General features: G+C 44.0%; 1 long non-coding RNA gene across 1 annotated transcript in view; it reads right to left on the reverse strand.

Annotated features, from left to right (window-relative positions):
• Nucleotides 1-14,763, reverse strand: part of LOC144542359 (uncharacterized) — a 73,288-nt gene extending 58,525 nt beyond the window's left edge. Inside the window, exon 1 of the long non-coding RNA XR_013507210.1 lies at nt 14,545-14,763. This is a non-coding gene — a long non-coding RNA (uncharacterized LOC144542359). The remainder of the gene's footprint in view (nt 1-14,544) is intronic.
• Between the last annotated feature and the right edge of the window lie 2,384 nt (nt 14,764-17,147).

Consider the following 17,147-nt stretch of genomic DNA (forward strand, 5'->3'; position numbering starts at 1 on the left):
ATCTGCTTCTGTTGGGGTTCGTTAGGTAGACGTTTTTTTATTACTGCAATGCATTACGATAATTACGGTAATCGACGACGGCACGCTCCGGAGACTTCCGCCGGCCGAGCCGTCTTGTGGCACTTGTACGTTACTACAAACTACAGTTACAAACAGGCAGCAGGAGTTTACCGGTATCCACCGTTGTTTGCATGTAAGCTGAAGCTAACTGAAGCTAACTGAACCTAGGCGCCGATGTGTTCCCGGTGATCCGGCCGAGATTTCGGCGGGGGTCCGGGGCTCGGATCGGGAGGATCAATGCGGGCCGTGGGCGCGGTGGAGAGGCAGCGGCGGAGAGAGGAGACGGACACGGTGCAGCCATATACTAGGTTTTGACCTAGTCTTGTTTCCTTTGTTTTTTCCCCCGGCCTGTATTTGAGACCGGCCTTTATTTGTTCGTGTCGACGACGGCCCCGGCCATTATCAGACACCCGGCTTTTAATTGACTACAGGCCACTATTAGAGGAAATACGGTAATTACATTTACTCACGTTGCTGTAATTGAGCAGCTTTTTTTGTGTAGCTGTACTTTTTATTGTTTTTGTATTTTCTTAACGTCAGTAATTTTACTTTTACTCAAGTACGTTTTACTGTACTTCAATTAACTGTGTTTTCTACTTTAAATCACATCCATTCCAGCATAACTCTTGTGTCTGCGTTCAAAAACTCATATTGGTCAAACTCTAGTATGTGCTGTATGGATGGATGAATGAATGAATGAATGAATGTGGGTCTAATAATTTGCTTATTTTCTTCCTGTGAATTGAATCTGACTGTTTTTATCACCCTGCTTCTGTTGTAACCAAAAAACACTCAAAAGTCTGTATTTATGTAGCCTAGGGCATGTGAGGTCCTGTCCCTCAGTGTATGTGTGTGTGTGTGTGTGTGTGTGTGTGTCAGTCACAGGAAGAGGCCTTCAGGAATACACAGATGAGTCAGGCGTTGCTGCGGAAAGGGAGATATTCCCACGTTCTGTCACACACACACACACACACACACACACAAAGAGACACAGAGCACAGCCCCTCCTCCTCCTCTCTCTTTCTCTTTCAACTTGTCCAATAAGCTGACAGTCGTTCCTCTGACACACTCTGAGGCAAAGCGTAAGTGTATTTGGACTCAGGAGTGACGTTACAGCAGCTCACCAGACAGGAGCTGCACTCCCACAGTCTGCATGTGAACGGCAGGGTGGGAAATTCAATCAGATGCTGCCGGTTTGTTCCAAAAAAATCAGTCGCTTCTCGTCTCGCGTCGCAGACCGAAACCTCGTCTGTTCAGGAAGTGCCTGAACTTCCCACTGAAACGGTTTCCAGTTTCTCCTCCGTCTCTCCTCTCGGCTCCCGTTCTGTTTCTTTTCCCGGCGTTCCTTCTCACGTTATACGGTCGGAGGAAAAGGGCAAAGGACGCTAAAATCCTGAGCTTTACAAGTCCTTATTTTTGGTTGCTTGTGAGTTTTTCTAAGTCCCTCTGGATCAGTGAATGTAATAATTTGGGTGGTGGAAGCGTAAAAATGGCTGTTCGGTTTTTGGAAATCCCCCCCCCCCCCCCCCCCTGCCCCCGCCCCCCCCCCTGCTGTATCAGGTTTTGTGGTCTGATAATGGCTCTGTGTCCAATCTGTAGATCTGCGGCGACCTTTTTCAGCTTTGTGCCCGATTCCCGCTGCACCCTCGCTCTCCTCGGACGTCCCGGTGACTCAGCAGGCTAAACACAATTTGACTGGGTGCTGTGGGTGCCTGGCCACCCATGGCCAACAATGTAGACAATCCCTTGGAATGTACTGTAGTAATATCGGTAAAACATTATTCATAAAAAGGTAAATAAGCACATTATGAACAATCATCGACTATTTTCCATCGCTAATTGACTCTTATAGCCTTTATCAACACAGTTATTGACAACTTTACAAAGATGAAATCTAGAAAAATGAATTTGTTGGTTTGGTGAAATGTTTTGTTTGACATCATACTTGACATTACCATTCGGTTCAATGGGATGAGCATTAACTTGATTATTTCACATGTGATTTTGCATACGTGAGCCATATATCGATATCAAAAAACTCAATTTGATTTGAACCATATCGCCCAGCCATAACTGTAAGTACTTAATAACTAATTCAATTAAACTACATTTATTTGCCAAACATCATAAAGAACATTATTCTGATTTTGAGCCAGATTTGTAGATTTGAAAGTAAAATCATGAAAGCTGAATAATAATATGGGGCTTTAAAAAAAATAAACTCACTGGTCAGGTCAATCAATATTCACTACAATGGGAGCTGTACTGGAGTCCTTTGTGGGACACACACACACACACACACACACACACATTCATGCCTGTAAACACACACTTTCTCAAGGTCTCACACACATACAGCACACTCGCTAATTGACTCTTATAGCCTTTATCAACACAGTTATTGACAACTTTACAAAGATGAAATCTAGAAAAATGTATTTGTTGGTTTGGTGCAACATGGCTGATTTGGAAAAAAAAAAAAGTTCTTCTTCATGTGAATCAGTAAATAAACACACCAGATTTCAGCGAAGCATTCATGTTGTTGCGCTGCGTTTTCTGTAGCATGATAGTTTTATGAATATTTTGATTTTTAACTGTAATTTCGGTATCATTTTTGTCCTGTTAGACCTTTATCATGTTGGACAGACAGAGGTCACAACTACAGCTTCCACCCATATGCATGAAGAGGCAAACTCCACTCCACTATACACTCTGCCATGAGGATGTGCCCGGAAATGAATATTAATAACCTCTCCTCTATCTCCACTTATCTGTCCAAGTTGAGAAGAAATACATAAACAGGCGAGAGAGGAAACTCCGTCTCGCTCTATTTCTCTCTCTCTCTCCATTCGACTCATTTCTCTCTCTTTCTCCATTTGACTCCATCCCCCTCTTCCTCCCACACCAGATGCAGCACTGAGACAGCATTTCTCAAACTCTCTCTCTCTCTCTTTCTCTTCCTCTCTCCCTCAGAATAATAGTCTTCATAATTCATTTTTCGGTCCAGATGCACTGCAGCCAGCAGTACATCTGGATTGTGTTTGGTAGCCCGGTGAAATTGCCCTTTAACAAGATATTTTATTTCAGTAGAACATTTCCACTGTCAGTTCACAACATTTCCATCAGTCTGTCTCTTCATCCGTCTCTCTCCATCCCCTCAAAACTAAACCACACTCCCCCCCTCCGTCCTTTAGGATCAGAATCACTTTAATCACCGACTAGAATAAATCTACAGAAATACTGTCCTGTACTGGTGCAGAGACATATACAGTAGTGCTGCGGACCATTAAACAGGAGGGAGTGCAGTTACTCTGTATATCAGCTGTACTGTATATCACCCATTTGTAACATCCTGTGATTCCCCGCTGAATTTATCTAATTCCCTGAGACTCCCTGTCTGGATTTCCATGATATTCCAGAAATTCCACACCTACGCCACGACTGTCTTTTCCACATATCCCTCTTTTCCTAGCCACGTTATCATACATTTATCCATGTCTCTTCTCCCCCTCATCCTCCCTTCGCCACCTCCTCTCCCTCCATCAGCCCTCCCTCCATCAGCGCCCCCCCCCCCGCCCCCGCAGCCTGAGGGTCCGGTCGGTCTAGCAGAGGAACTGACTCATCTCTGCATTCAGTCTAAACACCATTAGTTCCCAGGTGGTAGACTGGGCCCGCTATTGTGTTTCTGATTAGCCCGCCAACGCACACAGACGGGCGGGGGCGAGACGAGACAGAGAGGGGGTGACCCTGTGTGTGTGTGTGTGTGTGTGGGAATGTGTGTGTGTGTCCAATGAGCTGTGTATGAGACTGAGACTGAATGTGTGTGTGTGTGCACATCTCTGCATTTTGGGATTAGTGTATCAGTGTTGGAGGTTATGTGTGGTTATGGGTGTGTTCCATGATTTGTGTATGAGATAATGTGTGTGGTCGTGTGTGTGGGAGAATGTTGTAACGTCTGAGAGTGTGTGTGTGTGTGTATGTGTGTGTGTGTGTGTGTGTGTGTGCTCTCACTCTGATTCATGCATGAGTGTGCCCACCAAGGTTGAAGCTCTGTAGGTGTCCAGAACTGAGTCAAGAAACACCAAATAAAAAAATAAAAAAGGAAAAGTCCGGCCTCAGCTCCTCTCACACTGCTGGATATCACCAGTGTGTGATGTTTAACGCACTATTTTGTGATGAAGTTGTTGACCAATCAGGGTCCAGTATTGTAAGTAGGGCTGGGTGATAATTATCGTTTATCGTCTTTCAGAGGAATCATATCGTAGTGTGAAGATATTTTGACATGGTGACGCACAGTTCTGCTGTCTGAACTGATGATAACAAGCTACATTTATTTAAAAACTCTGACAAAATGAGATAGGAAACATTTTAAAAAGAATATTATTTGAAAATTTCAGTTTTGTTTGACATCATACTTGACATTACCATTCGGTTCAATGGGATGAGCATTAACTTGATTATTTCACATGTGATTTTGCATACGTGAGCCATATATCGATATCAAAAAACTCAATATGATTTGATCCATATCGCCCAGCCATAACTGTAAGTACTTAATAACTAATTCAATTAAACTACATTTATTTGCCAAACATCATAAAGAACATTATTCTGATTTTGAGCCTGATTTTGAGCCAGAGCAAAATCACGAAAGCTGAATAATAATATGGGGCTTTAAAAATAAACTCACTGGTCAGGTCAATCAATATTCACTACAATGGGAGCTGTACTGGAGTCCTTTGTGGGACACACACGCGCACACACACACACACACACACACACATTCATGCCTGTAAACACACTCTTTCTCACATACACACACACACAAACAGAGCACTGCACGCACATACACACACTCATCAGATACATGGATAGGCAGACGGGTACGCACAGATGCACAAACACACACACACTCAACAGATACACAAACAGACACTCTTTTTTTCTCTCTCTCACACACACACACACACACACACATTTCATCACCTCTCTCACACACACACTCACTCATCAGATATGTAGATAAAGAGACAAACAGGCCGAGCACATGCACGCACACTCTCGTTTTCACTCTCAAACACACAAACATACATAGATGCACATAGATACACTCTCTCTCACACACACATCAGATAGACAGAAGCAAGTACACACACACACACACACACACACACACACACACACACACACACAGAGAATTAGCCTAATGCTGTCTTCCCTGTGTGAACCAAACCCTGGCTGCTTCTCACTGCTCTCCTCCATTGTTGTCTTGGATATTGCCAATCAATACGGCCAGCTGACACCCAGCAACCAATCAATACCTCCCTATTTCCCAGGGGGGCGGGGCTTCAGACGAGGCTCATTCACCCTCTAAAATGACGGACATTGAAAAAGTGCAGTGAAGATGTGCTGGAGGGCAGAAACACAGGGATCATCCGTTCCAACACACAACATGAGGAAACAGCAGCAACTGAACTGATGCTGATGTGGAAATGCCGCCACCTTCTGGTAGAAACAGTGAACTACAACTATTTTTACTTTAACACTCAGGGCAGCAAAGCAACTGTTTTCTTCTGCAGCCTGGTAAATCTCCAACATTTTTCAGCCACTTTCACTTTGTTTTTACAGTTTTTCCACAAGTGGTTACAAACATTTTTGAACTTGAATTTAACAGTTTTGAAAAGATTATGTAAACATTTGCAAAATGGGCTGTAGATACAGACGGGTTTGCTGGTGGTTGAGTTTGAGTGAGAAATGAATTCAAGCATTTTGAAAATTGTGCATTTTGTGTCAAAGCAAAAAAAAAAAAAATTCACAGTTTGGTTTACATAGAACGCTGTTGTGCAAAAACTGTGTGTAGAGTTTTGAAAAGTGAACTCAGTATTGACAAATTGTAAAAAAAAATAAAAAAATGTAATAGCCAAATAGATTTCCAGAATAGAACGGTAACTCCAAGTCATGCTTGGTTACCTGCACAGTGTTTGGTAGAGTGGACAAACACAATCAAAAAATATCAGCATTTGGCTTCTAGCTGGTGTTAAAGGTAAGGCACTATAGGCAATATTTTCATGTAAAAATACACCGTCTTATCAGCTTAAAAAACAAAGTGGGGCTGCAACAGAGACGTCTTGTGTCCCGTCCGCTCCAACTGACACACAGCGGATTCTCCCCGTCTGCCCAAATGAGTTCTGGCGTCAGTCTGGACTCTCCTGAGCCCAACAGGAGGCAACGAATCAAAACCTCAGAATGAAATCCAGTGACAGCAGCAGAGAAAGCTGGACTCACCAGCGTTTAGATCTTTTCCTCTCTTTGGTATAAAGCATCTCCTCACAGTCTCATCTAGAAGACTGTGTCTGTACTGGGCAGCTCCCAGTCTGAATGTGTGGAACTGTATAAAAGTGAAGCATGACATCGCTGAAAGAGCATGGTGCTTCGATGGATTATTTATCCTTCATAGTTTATGATATTATTTACTTGTTTTTATGTATTTCTCCTTTTACGCTCTTTAAACCGCTTTGTAAACTGTTTTTTAAAGGCTGCTATGTAAATACAGTTAATAATAATGATAATAAAAATGTATTCTTTTGTTTTAATGTGACAATCTGTAAAGTATGCTGCACCAGTTGACCAGCAGGACCCATGCTGCAGTGCAGGGAGTGTCTGTCTGCACTAAATGTGATGTCTCTCCATCTCCACTAAGTGGCGCTGTAACCTCATGTACTGCATGGGATGATAGAGACACAACATCCAGTCACACTCAAAGCAAAATGTCTTAAACTAAATACAGAAACAGATTATTGTTCAAATATTAAAACCTTATTAAAGCTCAATCTTGTTATTTTTTTTGACAGAAACAATTCTGAATTTTCATTGTCCATTTCCTCCTTGTTGTCCAAACTCTACTCTGTAACATAAAGGACGTCATGTCTGCTCCATTTTTAAGACTGAATTATGAAAACTGCATGATCAGGCAGCGCAGCAGCACCGCCTCAAGCTGCAGCACACAGGAAGATTTACTTCTTATTGGTGCTGCGGCTTGACCTTTGACCTCCTCACTACTGACGGCTTGTAATGCTGGTGCTCCTTATTCTACTGTTGTACTCACTCTAGATAAGAGCATCTGCTAAATGCAAAACATTTAAATTTGTAGATGCATGTGAAGCAAAAAATGCAAAAAAAGCCCCCACTATTTTACATGAAGACGAGGCCTAGAATTGAACCAGCAACCGTCGAGTGAAAACCTGTTTCTTGTTGTTTTTCTCGAGGAGTTTCAGCCCCGCCACCACCACTTCCTCTGCTGTGAAGCCGCTGGCTGCAGGTCTTTACTGGAAACCAGTAACTCTGACTAAAAACACCACACTGGTAGAGTTTACGGTGCGCCTGAGGCAGCCGTTAGTTACCAAAACGTGCAGAGGGTGAGACTTCAGGGTGAGACCTCAGGGTGAGACAGTTAACCCTTCGCTGACGTCTAAACAAAGAGCCGTCTCACATCCTCTATTCTGCCACCTGCAACCACTGACAGGCCCTTACTGGAAACCAGTGGCTCTGACTGGAAACCGGCGCTGGTCGGAGAAAAAAACCTGTTAGCAGAAACCTTTGTGTGCTGTGAGGGTGTCGCTCTTTACTGCTGCAGGCCTGACAAGAGCAGTTCATCTTCAGTGCAGTCAATTCAGGAAGTGGACTTGTTTCAAATTTCAAATACTGATAACTGTCAGGAGCCGGCTGAGATATGAGACTGGATGCTGTCGTTGTTGGTAGAGTCAGTGCAGTTTCTCTGAACGGCCTGGACTGAACATGAGTAATCACACTGTCTAACCAGCAGCTTCCAGTAAAGTCCAAACCTCCACCAACACTGAATAAAACTGAACAATAATTGTTTTACTGTTTGTCTTTGAGGAACAGTTTCTATGTTCTTTGATGATCTTCCTCGGTTCTTCACTGAATTATTGTACAAAGCACACCACCAGTCCTCCGTCTATATCATCAAAGGGTTTATTCATGCATTCATGCACGGAGAGAAGGCCGATACAAGTGTATCTGCAGCTCTCTACAGGGGCATCGCTCCAGCAAAGCTCATAAACACAGAGACAAACCTCTTCCTAGACAAAACGACGCCTTGCGATCACAAGGCTGCAGCACTTACAGTTACTATTGTTAGAACTGGCTCTTCTCAACCGTTATTGATTTCACATGCAAGACATATGAAGACACATGATGCCCCACATGCTACCAATATGACCAATATCCCACGATTCCCCCCTTTTTGCTCCATAAAGGAACAATACATTCATCTGTGCACACACAAACCCTTTTGATCTGGAGCTCAAAACCTTCAGTAACACAGGAGAGACAGGATGAACACAGCTGAACACTCGGGAGTCCCAGATTCAGGACTTTGCCAGCAGCACTTGAACGCAGCATAATAGTTAAGGCTAAAAAACAAAAAAATGTCTACTGGCGGAAATCCCAGATCTGGATCGCCACAAAAATCTGATCTTCTGAAATATCTTGCTGACAGACAGACAGAGAGAGAGAGAGAGAGAGAGAGAGAGAGAGAGAGAGAGAGAGAGAGAGAGAGAGAGAGACAGACAGACAGACAGACAGACAGAGAGAGAGACAGAGAGAGAGAGAGAGAGAGAGACAGAGAGACAGACAGACAGAGAGAGAGAGAGAGAGAGAGAGAGACAGACAGAGAGAGAGAGAGAGAGGCAGAGAGAGAGCGAGAGAGAGAGAGACAGACAGGCAGAGAGAGAGACAGACAGAGAGAGAGAGAAAGAGAGAGAGAGAGACAGACAGAGAGAGAGAGAGAGAGAGAGAGAGAGACAGAGAGACAGAGAGAGAGAGAGAGAGAGAGACAGAGAGACAGAGAGAGAGAGAGAGAGAGGTGAAAATAAAACCTTGTTGGTGGGGGTTCAGTGATAGTCAGTGATGAGAAAGCCAGAGAAGTGAAGTGAATAACTGACTGTTGTGTCAGTTACTAACTGACAGAGTGAAACAGTGTGATCAGACTCTGCAGGAATGTTGCTGATAGGTCAGTTTGCTCCGCCAGGCTCCGCAACTCCTTTCACTTTCCCTTTAATAACAAACCTGAGGGAGGAAGGTTATACACTGTGCACACACACACACACACACACACACACACAGGAATGCACAGTCTCCCTTGCAAACACACAAATCATGGAACACACACACACATGCACACATTCCCTCCTACACTGGTACACAGATCCATAACACACACATGCACACACACACACACACACTGCTGCTTCCAAAGAATCTTATCGCTCTTATTATATGAAAACCTCGTAAAAAAAAAACCTAATTTTGGTGATTTTCAGGTTTTAATCTCAGCTGAAGGATTCCATGATTCCTCTGCAGGACATTTTCTGACTCTCAGGCTCGTAGAAAACTTTCAAAAGCTAAACACAAGGCTGCCGCTCTTAGTTCCTGAAAAGTTGACATTTTGGAGATGCGAGGTCTTGACCCGACAGAGGTGTCACGTAAGGTTCAGAGGGAAAAAGGTGACAGAGGAGGAAGTGGAGCTGTCCGGTCCGGTCAGTGAAGCTTCTTGTGCACATCACCATGTGTGTTGTGTGTCAAGTTAGTGCAGCGGAGCATCTCACGTCTGATGTGCTCTCTGATTAAAAGCTCATTAAGATTCAGACGGGAACCTGACCGGAATCCTGCCGATTATCACCGCGGCGACGCCCAATCCTGTGCCACCGCAGACTCCTGTGGGTCTGATTAGGGTTTGACCGATATGAATGTTTGAAGGCCGATACCAACACCGCTGTTTCTGGATTGAAGCTGCCGATTTTAGGTCAATGTTCAATATTGTTCAAGACTGTTTTCATGCCAAAAAAAATTTAAAATATTTAGATTTTTATACTTGTCAAGGTGGAAAAGCCTTTGAAACAGAATTTAGACCATCATGGGACACTAAAACAGTCCATTGGAACCCAGGATACTATTACTACTACTACTACTACTACTACTACTACTACTACTACTACTACTACATATTCATGAATACTTCAAAATATCACATTAGGATCAGTTCAGCTTAAGGGTTTCCCATAGAGAACCAGTGTGATATTGTTGCATCATACTATAAGTATTTAATCCATCATATAGGAGGAGAACGATATTGACCGTCCGATAACTGATTTTTAATAAAAAGCCAATATCGGCTAATAGATCGATATTTTGGCAAATATCGATCTAACCGCAGTTCTAATCTGACCAATCAGAAGCCAGGAGCCGGGATGTGCATCGGAGCCACGAGGACGACGGATTGTTCAACCACCAAGTCCTGTGACAATAAGATGACTCAGAGCTGAATACAGTGTGAGTGTGAGTGTGTGTGTGTGAGTGTGAGAGAGTGTGAGAGAGAGAGATGCAAATGCTGTGTACTCATTTGTTTTTGTCCCTGTAAAAATAGCCACAAGGCTTACTTTCATTTGAATGAGCCACCTGTGGTTTGCATCTCTCTCTCTCTCTCTCTCTCTCTCTCTCTCTCTCTCTCGCTCTCTGATGCATTTATTACACTGACATAAAGAGCAGGAACAGCACTGAATGAAATCTCCTCCCACTGACAGCAGGCTGACTGAAGGGAAACTACCCGAAGGCTTGTTGCAGTTCAGTTTGATCTCACAGAGTCAGACCTCCAGCTCCTCCGCTCTCTCCCTCCTTCCTCCTCCTCAGTAACATCTCCATCTTCACTTCCCTTCATTTGCCTACTGTAGCTGCAGGCTCAACACAGACAAACCTATAATCATCTAGTTCCCGCTACGACTTTATTTCCATGCTGCTCGACTCGCAATATGATGACCGAATATCACAGTGATACCTGAGAGGACATTCTGTGCCGGGACACGCAAAAGAACGAAAGGAAGGAGCAAGAAGGATTTTTAAATTAGTAAGGTTTTCACTGCCCCATAACACAAAATGACAAATATATCTATATATCTGCGGGGGGGTTGACAGGGTTGTTCATCAGAAGTCTGGCTTTCAAAACTCACTTTCTGGCCTGTACAAAACCTCATCACCCCCTACTGGCGGTTTCAGCTAAACAGCGATGGAGGGACGGCGCTACAAGCGAGCGGTGTCCCGACACATTTCAGCTACAAAAGCTAAAAAAGCCTCGTTCTCCAGCCAAAAAAACCGAAATGACAAAGGTTTTATTATTCCAGTAGTTGCCATGGTGATATATCAGCTCCTCACTAGACGGTTCTGTTGGATCTCTGCTCTAATTAGCTAGCTCACGCCTCTCTATCGGGAAAATGTGACTTTGTTGTTGTCAACTACAGGCCACCGTAGCTCAAGGGGGACAAGAGAGAAATCGACATCTGCTATTGGCTGATCTTTGGTGCCGGGTGATGTCACCACCTGTTGGCTGCAAGTAATTGCTTAAGAGAGAGTTTGTGTCCAAACTCAGTAAATCCTGCACACTAACATCGATTTTTCTTTACGAAAATCACTTTTCTTTAAAACAATTTTAAAGTTCTAAAGAAATTATGACAAGACGATCTGGTGATGATGTGAATCGCAGTTTAAATCCCAATATTCTGTCAAATAATCACAATTAGATTTTTTGTCAATATTTTTCAAGAGTTGACACAAAATATTTTTTACATGTCATTTGCATGTAAGCAGTCGTGTCGAACATGCTGCAGATACACAGTCGGACTCAGTGGGACGCGGTGCGCTGGTTTTGCATCCTCCAGGCAAACTTATTTAAAGTCGTTGGGGATGCAAAATGGTGCAAATGACAAGAGGAAGTCGCTGCTGCTGAGGTCACCATGGCTGTCCGGGAAGAGGAACGAGGAAATGACTGTTCTGTTCAGCTTCCTCTCTCTAACACACACACACACACACACACACACACAGCTACGTGGTTAAATAAAGGTTTTAAAAATAAAACATGCAAACGCCTCCCTCCCCACACACACACACCCTCCCTTTGTCTCGCTATGACACACTTTGTCACTCTTTTCCTCCCTATCTCACACACACACACTCCCTCCCTCTCTCTCACATTTACAATCTCTCTCTCTCTCTCTCCCTGAACCACACACACACACTCTCTGTCTGTCCATCAATATTCAGCCCATATCCGGGTTCACTGCTGTATGGTTCTCAGTCTCCAGCCACATGAATGGAGGAAGCAGGGACAGGGAAGTCCCATGCCACTCATTATGAAACACACACACACACACACACACACACACACACACACACACACACACACACACACACACACTAAACCTAAAGATGCAAATACTGTGTGCACGCGCGTGTGTGTGTGTCCGTATAGTGCAGAAAGGAGGTGGAGACATGATGATGGGCAGTTAGACAGGAAATGATCTGCTGTGAATTAACTGTTAACAGTAAATGCATTGACACATACATTGACATTTTGTATTTTAGTTATCGATTTCGATATCGATTGATCGCTCACTGGTCAGTTAGCTTGCATCTAGCTATGCCCCTTGGTTTTAATGAAGAATGCGAAGTAAACCGAAGGATGAATGTTCTTAACCAACTCTAATATAACCTCAAGGGATTTCTGTAAGCCTTAACTGAACTGGGAAAACAAAACCAAGACATTTCTTGGAAAGAGGAAAAAAGAAAAGTAAGTAATGCATTCAGGTTCATAAGTGAAAGCCAAGGTGAGGAAATCACTTTTATGGACCTGCGGTGCTGCCTTCAAGTACTGTTGGAAATATTGTGACTCGGCAAAAGTAAACATTTTGTCCCCCACGAAGTTCGTCTCACATCACTTCGTCAATCATTAATAAATATGTCACCTTGTTTTGACCTGTAACTGTAGCGCCCCCCTTGGGCCAATAAAAGTAACTTCAAAAATGCCAGAACACAGTGGTGAGGTGCATCGTTCCCCCAAGTTTCTTCAAAATCCAGTCCGTTGGGTTTGAGATTTCGCGCATGGTGGACAAACACACAAATGACTAATTGGAGGAAGAATAATTCATAGTTTATATTCATTATGAGTTGAGCAACAACAACCCAAAGAAGTCAATAAGATGAGGAAAGACAAATTTTCTATGATACACGCTGCCATGATGTGACGTTTAGGGCCCGAGGACATGGAAGCTGTGTCAACAACTAATCGTAAAATGTTATTAATTAATTATTATTAATTAAATTATAACTTATGTCATTGTTTATCATTCAGTATAGATATGTCCGATGTGCATTTTCATTCTGCCACTGCAGCACAAAATAACTCTGTGCCACTTGATTTCGAAATACAACAGACAACGAAAAGACTGCGTTTGTTGCAGGGTCCATTTTGTTATTATTTTCTAACAAAAGCACTTGAATGCGCAATAAGTCCGAAGTACGAAGAAGTACGAGCTTAAGATGAGCACTTGAACACAGCATTAGCCTCCCACTTTGTTTTACTCTTCATGTGCACTCCACTTGTAATTACAATTTTTCTAACAGCAGTTGAACGCAACATTAGCCTCCCACTTTGTTTTACTCTTCATGTGCACTCCTCTTGTAATTACAATTTTTCTAACAGCAGTTGAACGCAACATTAGCTTCCCACTTTGTTTTACTCTTCATGTGCACTCCTCTTTTAATTACAATTTTTCTAACAGCACTTGAACACAGCATTAGCCTCCCACTTTGTTTTACTGCTCATGTGCACTCCACTTATAATTACGATTTTTCTATCAGTACTTGAAGGCAGCATCACCCTCAGCCAGTTGGCTCGTTCGTGCGCATTCCACTTGTAATTAGGGTATTTCCGACAGCACCCGAACGCAGCATCTCTCTGATAACGCGCTGGCTACAGAAGTTGGGTTAAAGCGTTACAGTGACGCGCACTGCATTCTGGTAAAGACTCTTTCCAGGAGGTGACAACTCACTAACCAGGCTTCATGCACTGATAAGGAACAGTGCTATAAAAAGATCAGTCAAGGTTATTTTCAGTTTCCCAGCAAGCGGCTACACCGTGCCTGAGCCTGCTGCGCGATCACGGCTCAACTGCGGTGAGAACAGAGAAGTGCAGCAGGTGTAGCTGGAGAGGAGCCGTTTCAGGCCAAGTCATTCAATAACTTTTTTTAAAAAATACAAAAAGGAAGAGGAAGGCCGGGTTCCTATCTCTCTCTGTCACCGCACACTTCCTTTTATCTCTGCAAACCGCCCAGTACGCATGAGCGCGCCCTGCACGGCTCCGTCTCCAAACCCCGCTGCTCCCCCTCACATGTTCACAGCGCTGCTCCGTCTGACTGCTGTGCGCGTCTTGAAATGCAAAAAAAACAGTCGCGAAACATCGTTGCCATGTTGCACAAGCTCGACCTCAGTGAACGCGCAGTGTCATCAAAGTAAAAGTCACACAGAGCGCTTCCTCATTCGGACCTGTGAACAGAGCCGCTGCCGCCGCGAGCTGCAGAAGAAGAACTCGGACTGTTTAGGTTTAATTCACAAATAGAAATGAATGCACGGACTTACCCAGCGCGACAGGCGGCGAGGCACAAACTTTTGGGTGTCTTTTTTTCAACTCAAGCCAACATTTGCGAGGCGCTCTCTGCGCCGATTTGACCTGAACACACTTTTCTGTCACTAACATAACTTTGCACTGGAGAAAAAGTCCCGTTCAAACGGACCGGACCGAGTTTTTTCTCGCCCCTCTAACTTTCTTAATTGCTGCAGATGGGTTCTCCTCTGCAGCTCCACCATTCATACTGTGGTTGAGCGTCGCTGTGAGAGAGTTGCAGTGTAATACTTTTTTTTTTTTCTAGACTTAGTCACACCCACTCCATAGAGAGCTGTCAGTCCTTCCTCCTGCTGCACTGTGGGGAAGACTCATGAATGGAGTCCTGTGTCTGCCATCCGTGTTAAACTAGATCACACACACACACACACGGATGTACATACACCCACTCACTCTCTAAACAATGGTTGCACATGCACACACGCATATCACTCACCTTTATGAACAATGGCTGCAGGTTAACCCATGAATAGCAGTGAAGTAGAAACTTGCATCTACTGTTAAAATACATATTAGCCCACAGACTTGGGTCAAATAGTATTTGCAAATACTTTTCATGGTGTTTTACCCGACAGGAACCGGGCGGGTGGAGTCTGCTACACAGGGAAATACCATGAAAGAAGGAAGGAAACACAGAAAAGTATTTGAAAGTCAGTTTAGCAGGGTTTACTTTTCTCTGACTGACAGCTGACCTGGCTGCTGTTTTCACATCTGAATGCTCTTGGATGTAGTTAACTCCACCCACCTGGGAGTCCAAACAGTGTAAAACAAACAAAATAATATGCAACTGCTATTCACCCAAGGTCTGGAAGCTAATAGTGTTCTCATACTGCCACACTACCCTCTATTCCCAGGTTTCGTATTAATGATATATTACATTTATGCACATATATTAAAGCATCACATGCATACGTAGCCGGAAAAGTTCAGAAATATTTCAAGGAACAGATACTGATGAAGCAGAAGTTCTAGCAAAGGCTGGGGAAGAGCGGCTGCAGTTTGGTGCCTTGCTCAAGGGCAGAGGGAAGAGTGTGTCTCCGTCTCCGCTCCCGGTCCGGTCTGGAGGTTTGGAACTGGCAACCCTCCTGCAGCATTTGCTCTCGCGGATTCCTCAGCAGGCTGGATGTGACAACTTCCTCATGTGGAAACACTTCTTTATTTAAAGAAATGGGCATCCTGAGGTGAACCCGGGCCTCGCTGTTTCTGTCCAAAGGCTGAGTGAGAAATTTCCTGTATATAATTACATAACGTGTGTGTGTGTGTGTGTCAGCGCAGAGTCTGTGTTGAAACTCTGGATCTGATGCAGCTGTTGAACTCGGGTGAAGGTCTGGATGTCGGGGGGGGGGGAACGGGCTCCTCCGATTAAAAGACGCTTCAATAAATTCAATCATTCCATACAAATTCAGAAAACAGAATTTAAATTCAGTCGTCTGTGTAAATGACTTCGATTGAAAGTCAAGTCTCAAGTCACCAGAACCCAAGTCAAGTCTCAAGTCTTCTCTTCATGTATCAAGTTAAAACTCATTATAGAAATCAAACTCATGATGCTCTTACCAAGTTTTTATCCTATTAAAACCATATTGCATTGAAAAGTCCTAGATATTTAGTTTTCTTTAAGATATTAAATTGATACTGGACTCTTGATTTGTTCTGACTTGACTTGCTGTTCTACATTTAGACTTGAGACTGACTTGGGACTCGGTCACACCTGTAAGTGAGCACGTGTCCTTCACTAGGCTGCAGGGCTGAAGCAGCATGTGTTGGGACAGTCTGTGCTGTTCTCAGTGTTGCTGGACGTGAGAAGCCACAGTCAGAGGGCGTGTCCACCGCCTCAGACCGAGAAACGCTTTATTGTGGAAACCAACACAGCAGGCTTCTCCTCTGAGGCGCTGCTGTTTTTCCCACAGGCTCAGCACAGACAGACGTCACCAACGCCGGACTCCCTTCCAACACACACCTGAGTCTCGTCTTGGGCAACACACACCTCCGATCCACAATGACTTACGGCGGAAAGCTTCAGCTCCGACGTCACCGAAATTATTGTGATCGTAAATTCTGATAATCTGTTGATCCTCGACGGGGAAATTCTCTTTTCTCTGGTCTCGCTCCACAGGGAGGTCAGAGGTCAGAGAGCTGGTGGGGATTCGGTTTCTTGCTCAAGGACGCTTCAGCAGGGCGGCCGCTCGCTGACGGCAGACTGAACTCGGGCCTTCCAGTCAGAGGACGGCCTCCCTGATTAATGCGTCCGTCCTGGAGGCCAAGCAGCCAGCAGCAGGGAGGCAGGGACAGAGCCACAGCGACAGATTGCACTGCATTGTTCTGCAAACATTTCTCAGAGGAAGAAATAATCTCATTGGTTGAGTTAAACCTCAGTGGGCGGAGCCAAAGAACCAGTATTTCAGAGCGCAAGTTACTTGAATGACAAAGAAGGAACTCTGGTCAAAACATAAATGGCAATAATTTCTTTTTTCATTCATTCATGACATTCATGATATTGGAAGGTCAGTTAGCTAACGGTCACAACACTGTGCAGAGGTTTGTAGTTTTTTGTCCAATGCAC

This window comes from Centroberyx gerrardi, chromosome 15, assembly GCF_048128805.1.
Source record: "Centroberyx gerrardi isolate f3 chromosome 15, fCenGer3.hap1.cur.20231027, whole genome shotgun sequence".
NCBI classification, from domain to species: Eukaryota; Metazoa; Chordata; class Actinopteri; order Beryciformes; family Berycidae; genus Centroberyx; species Centroberyx gerrardi.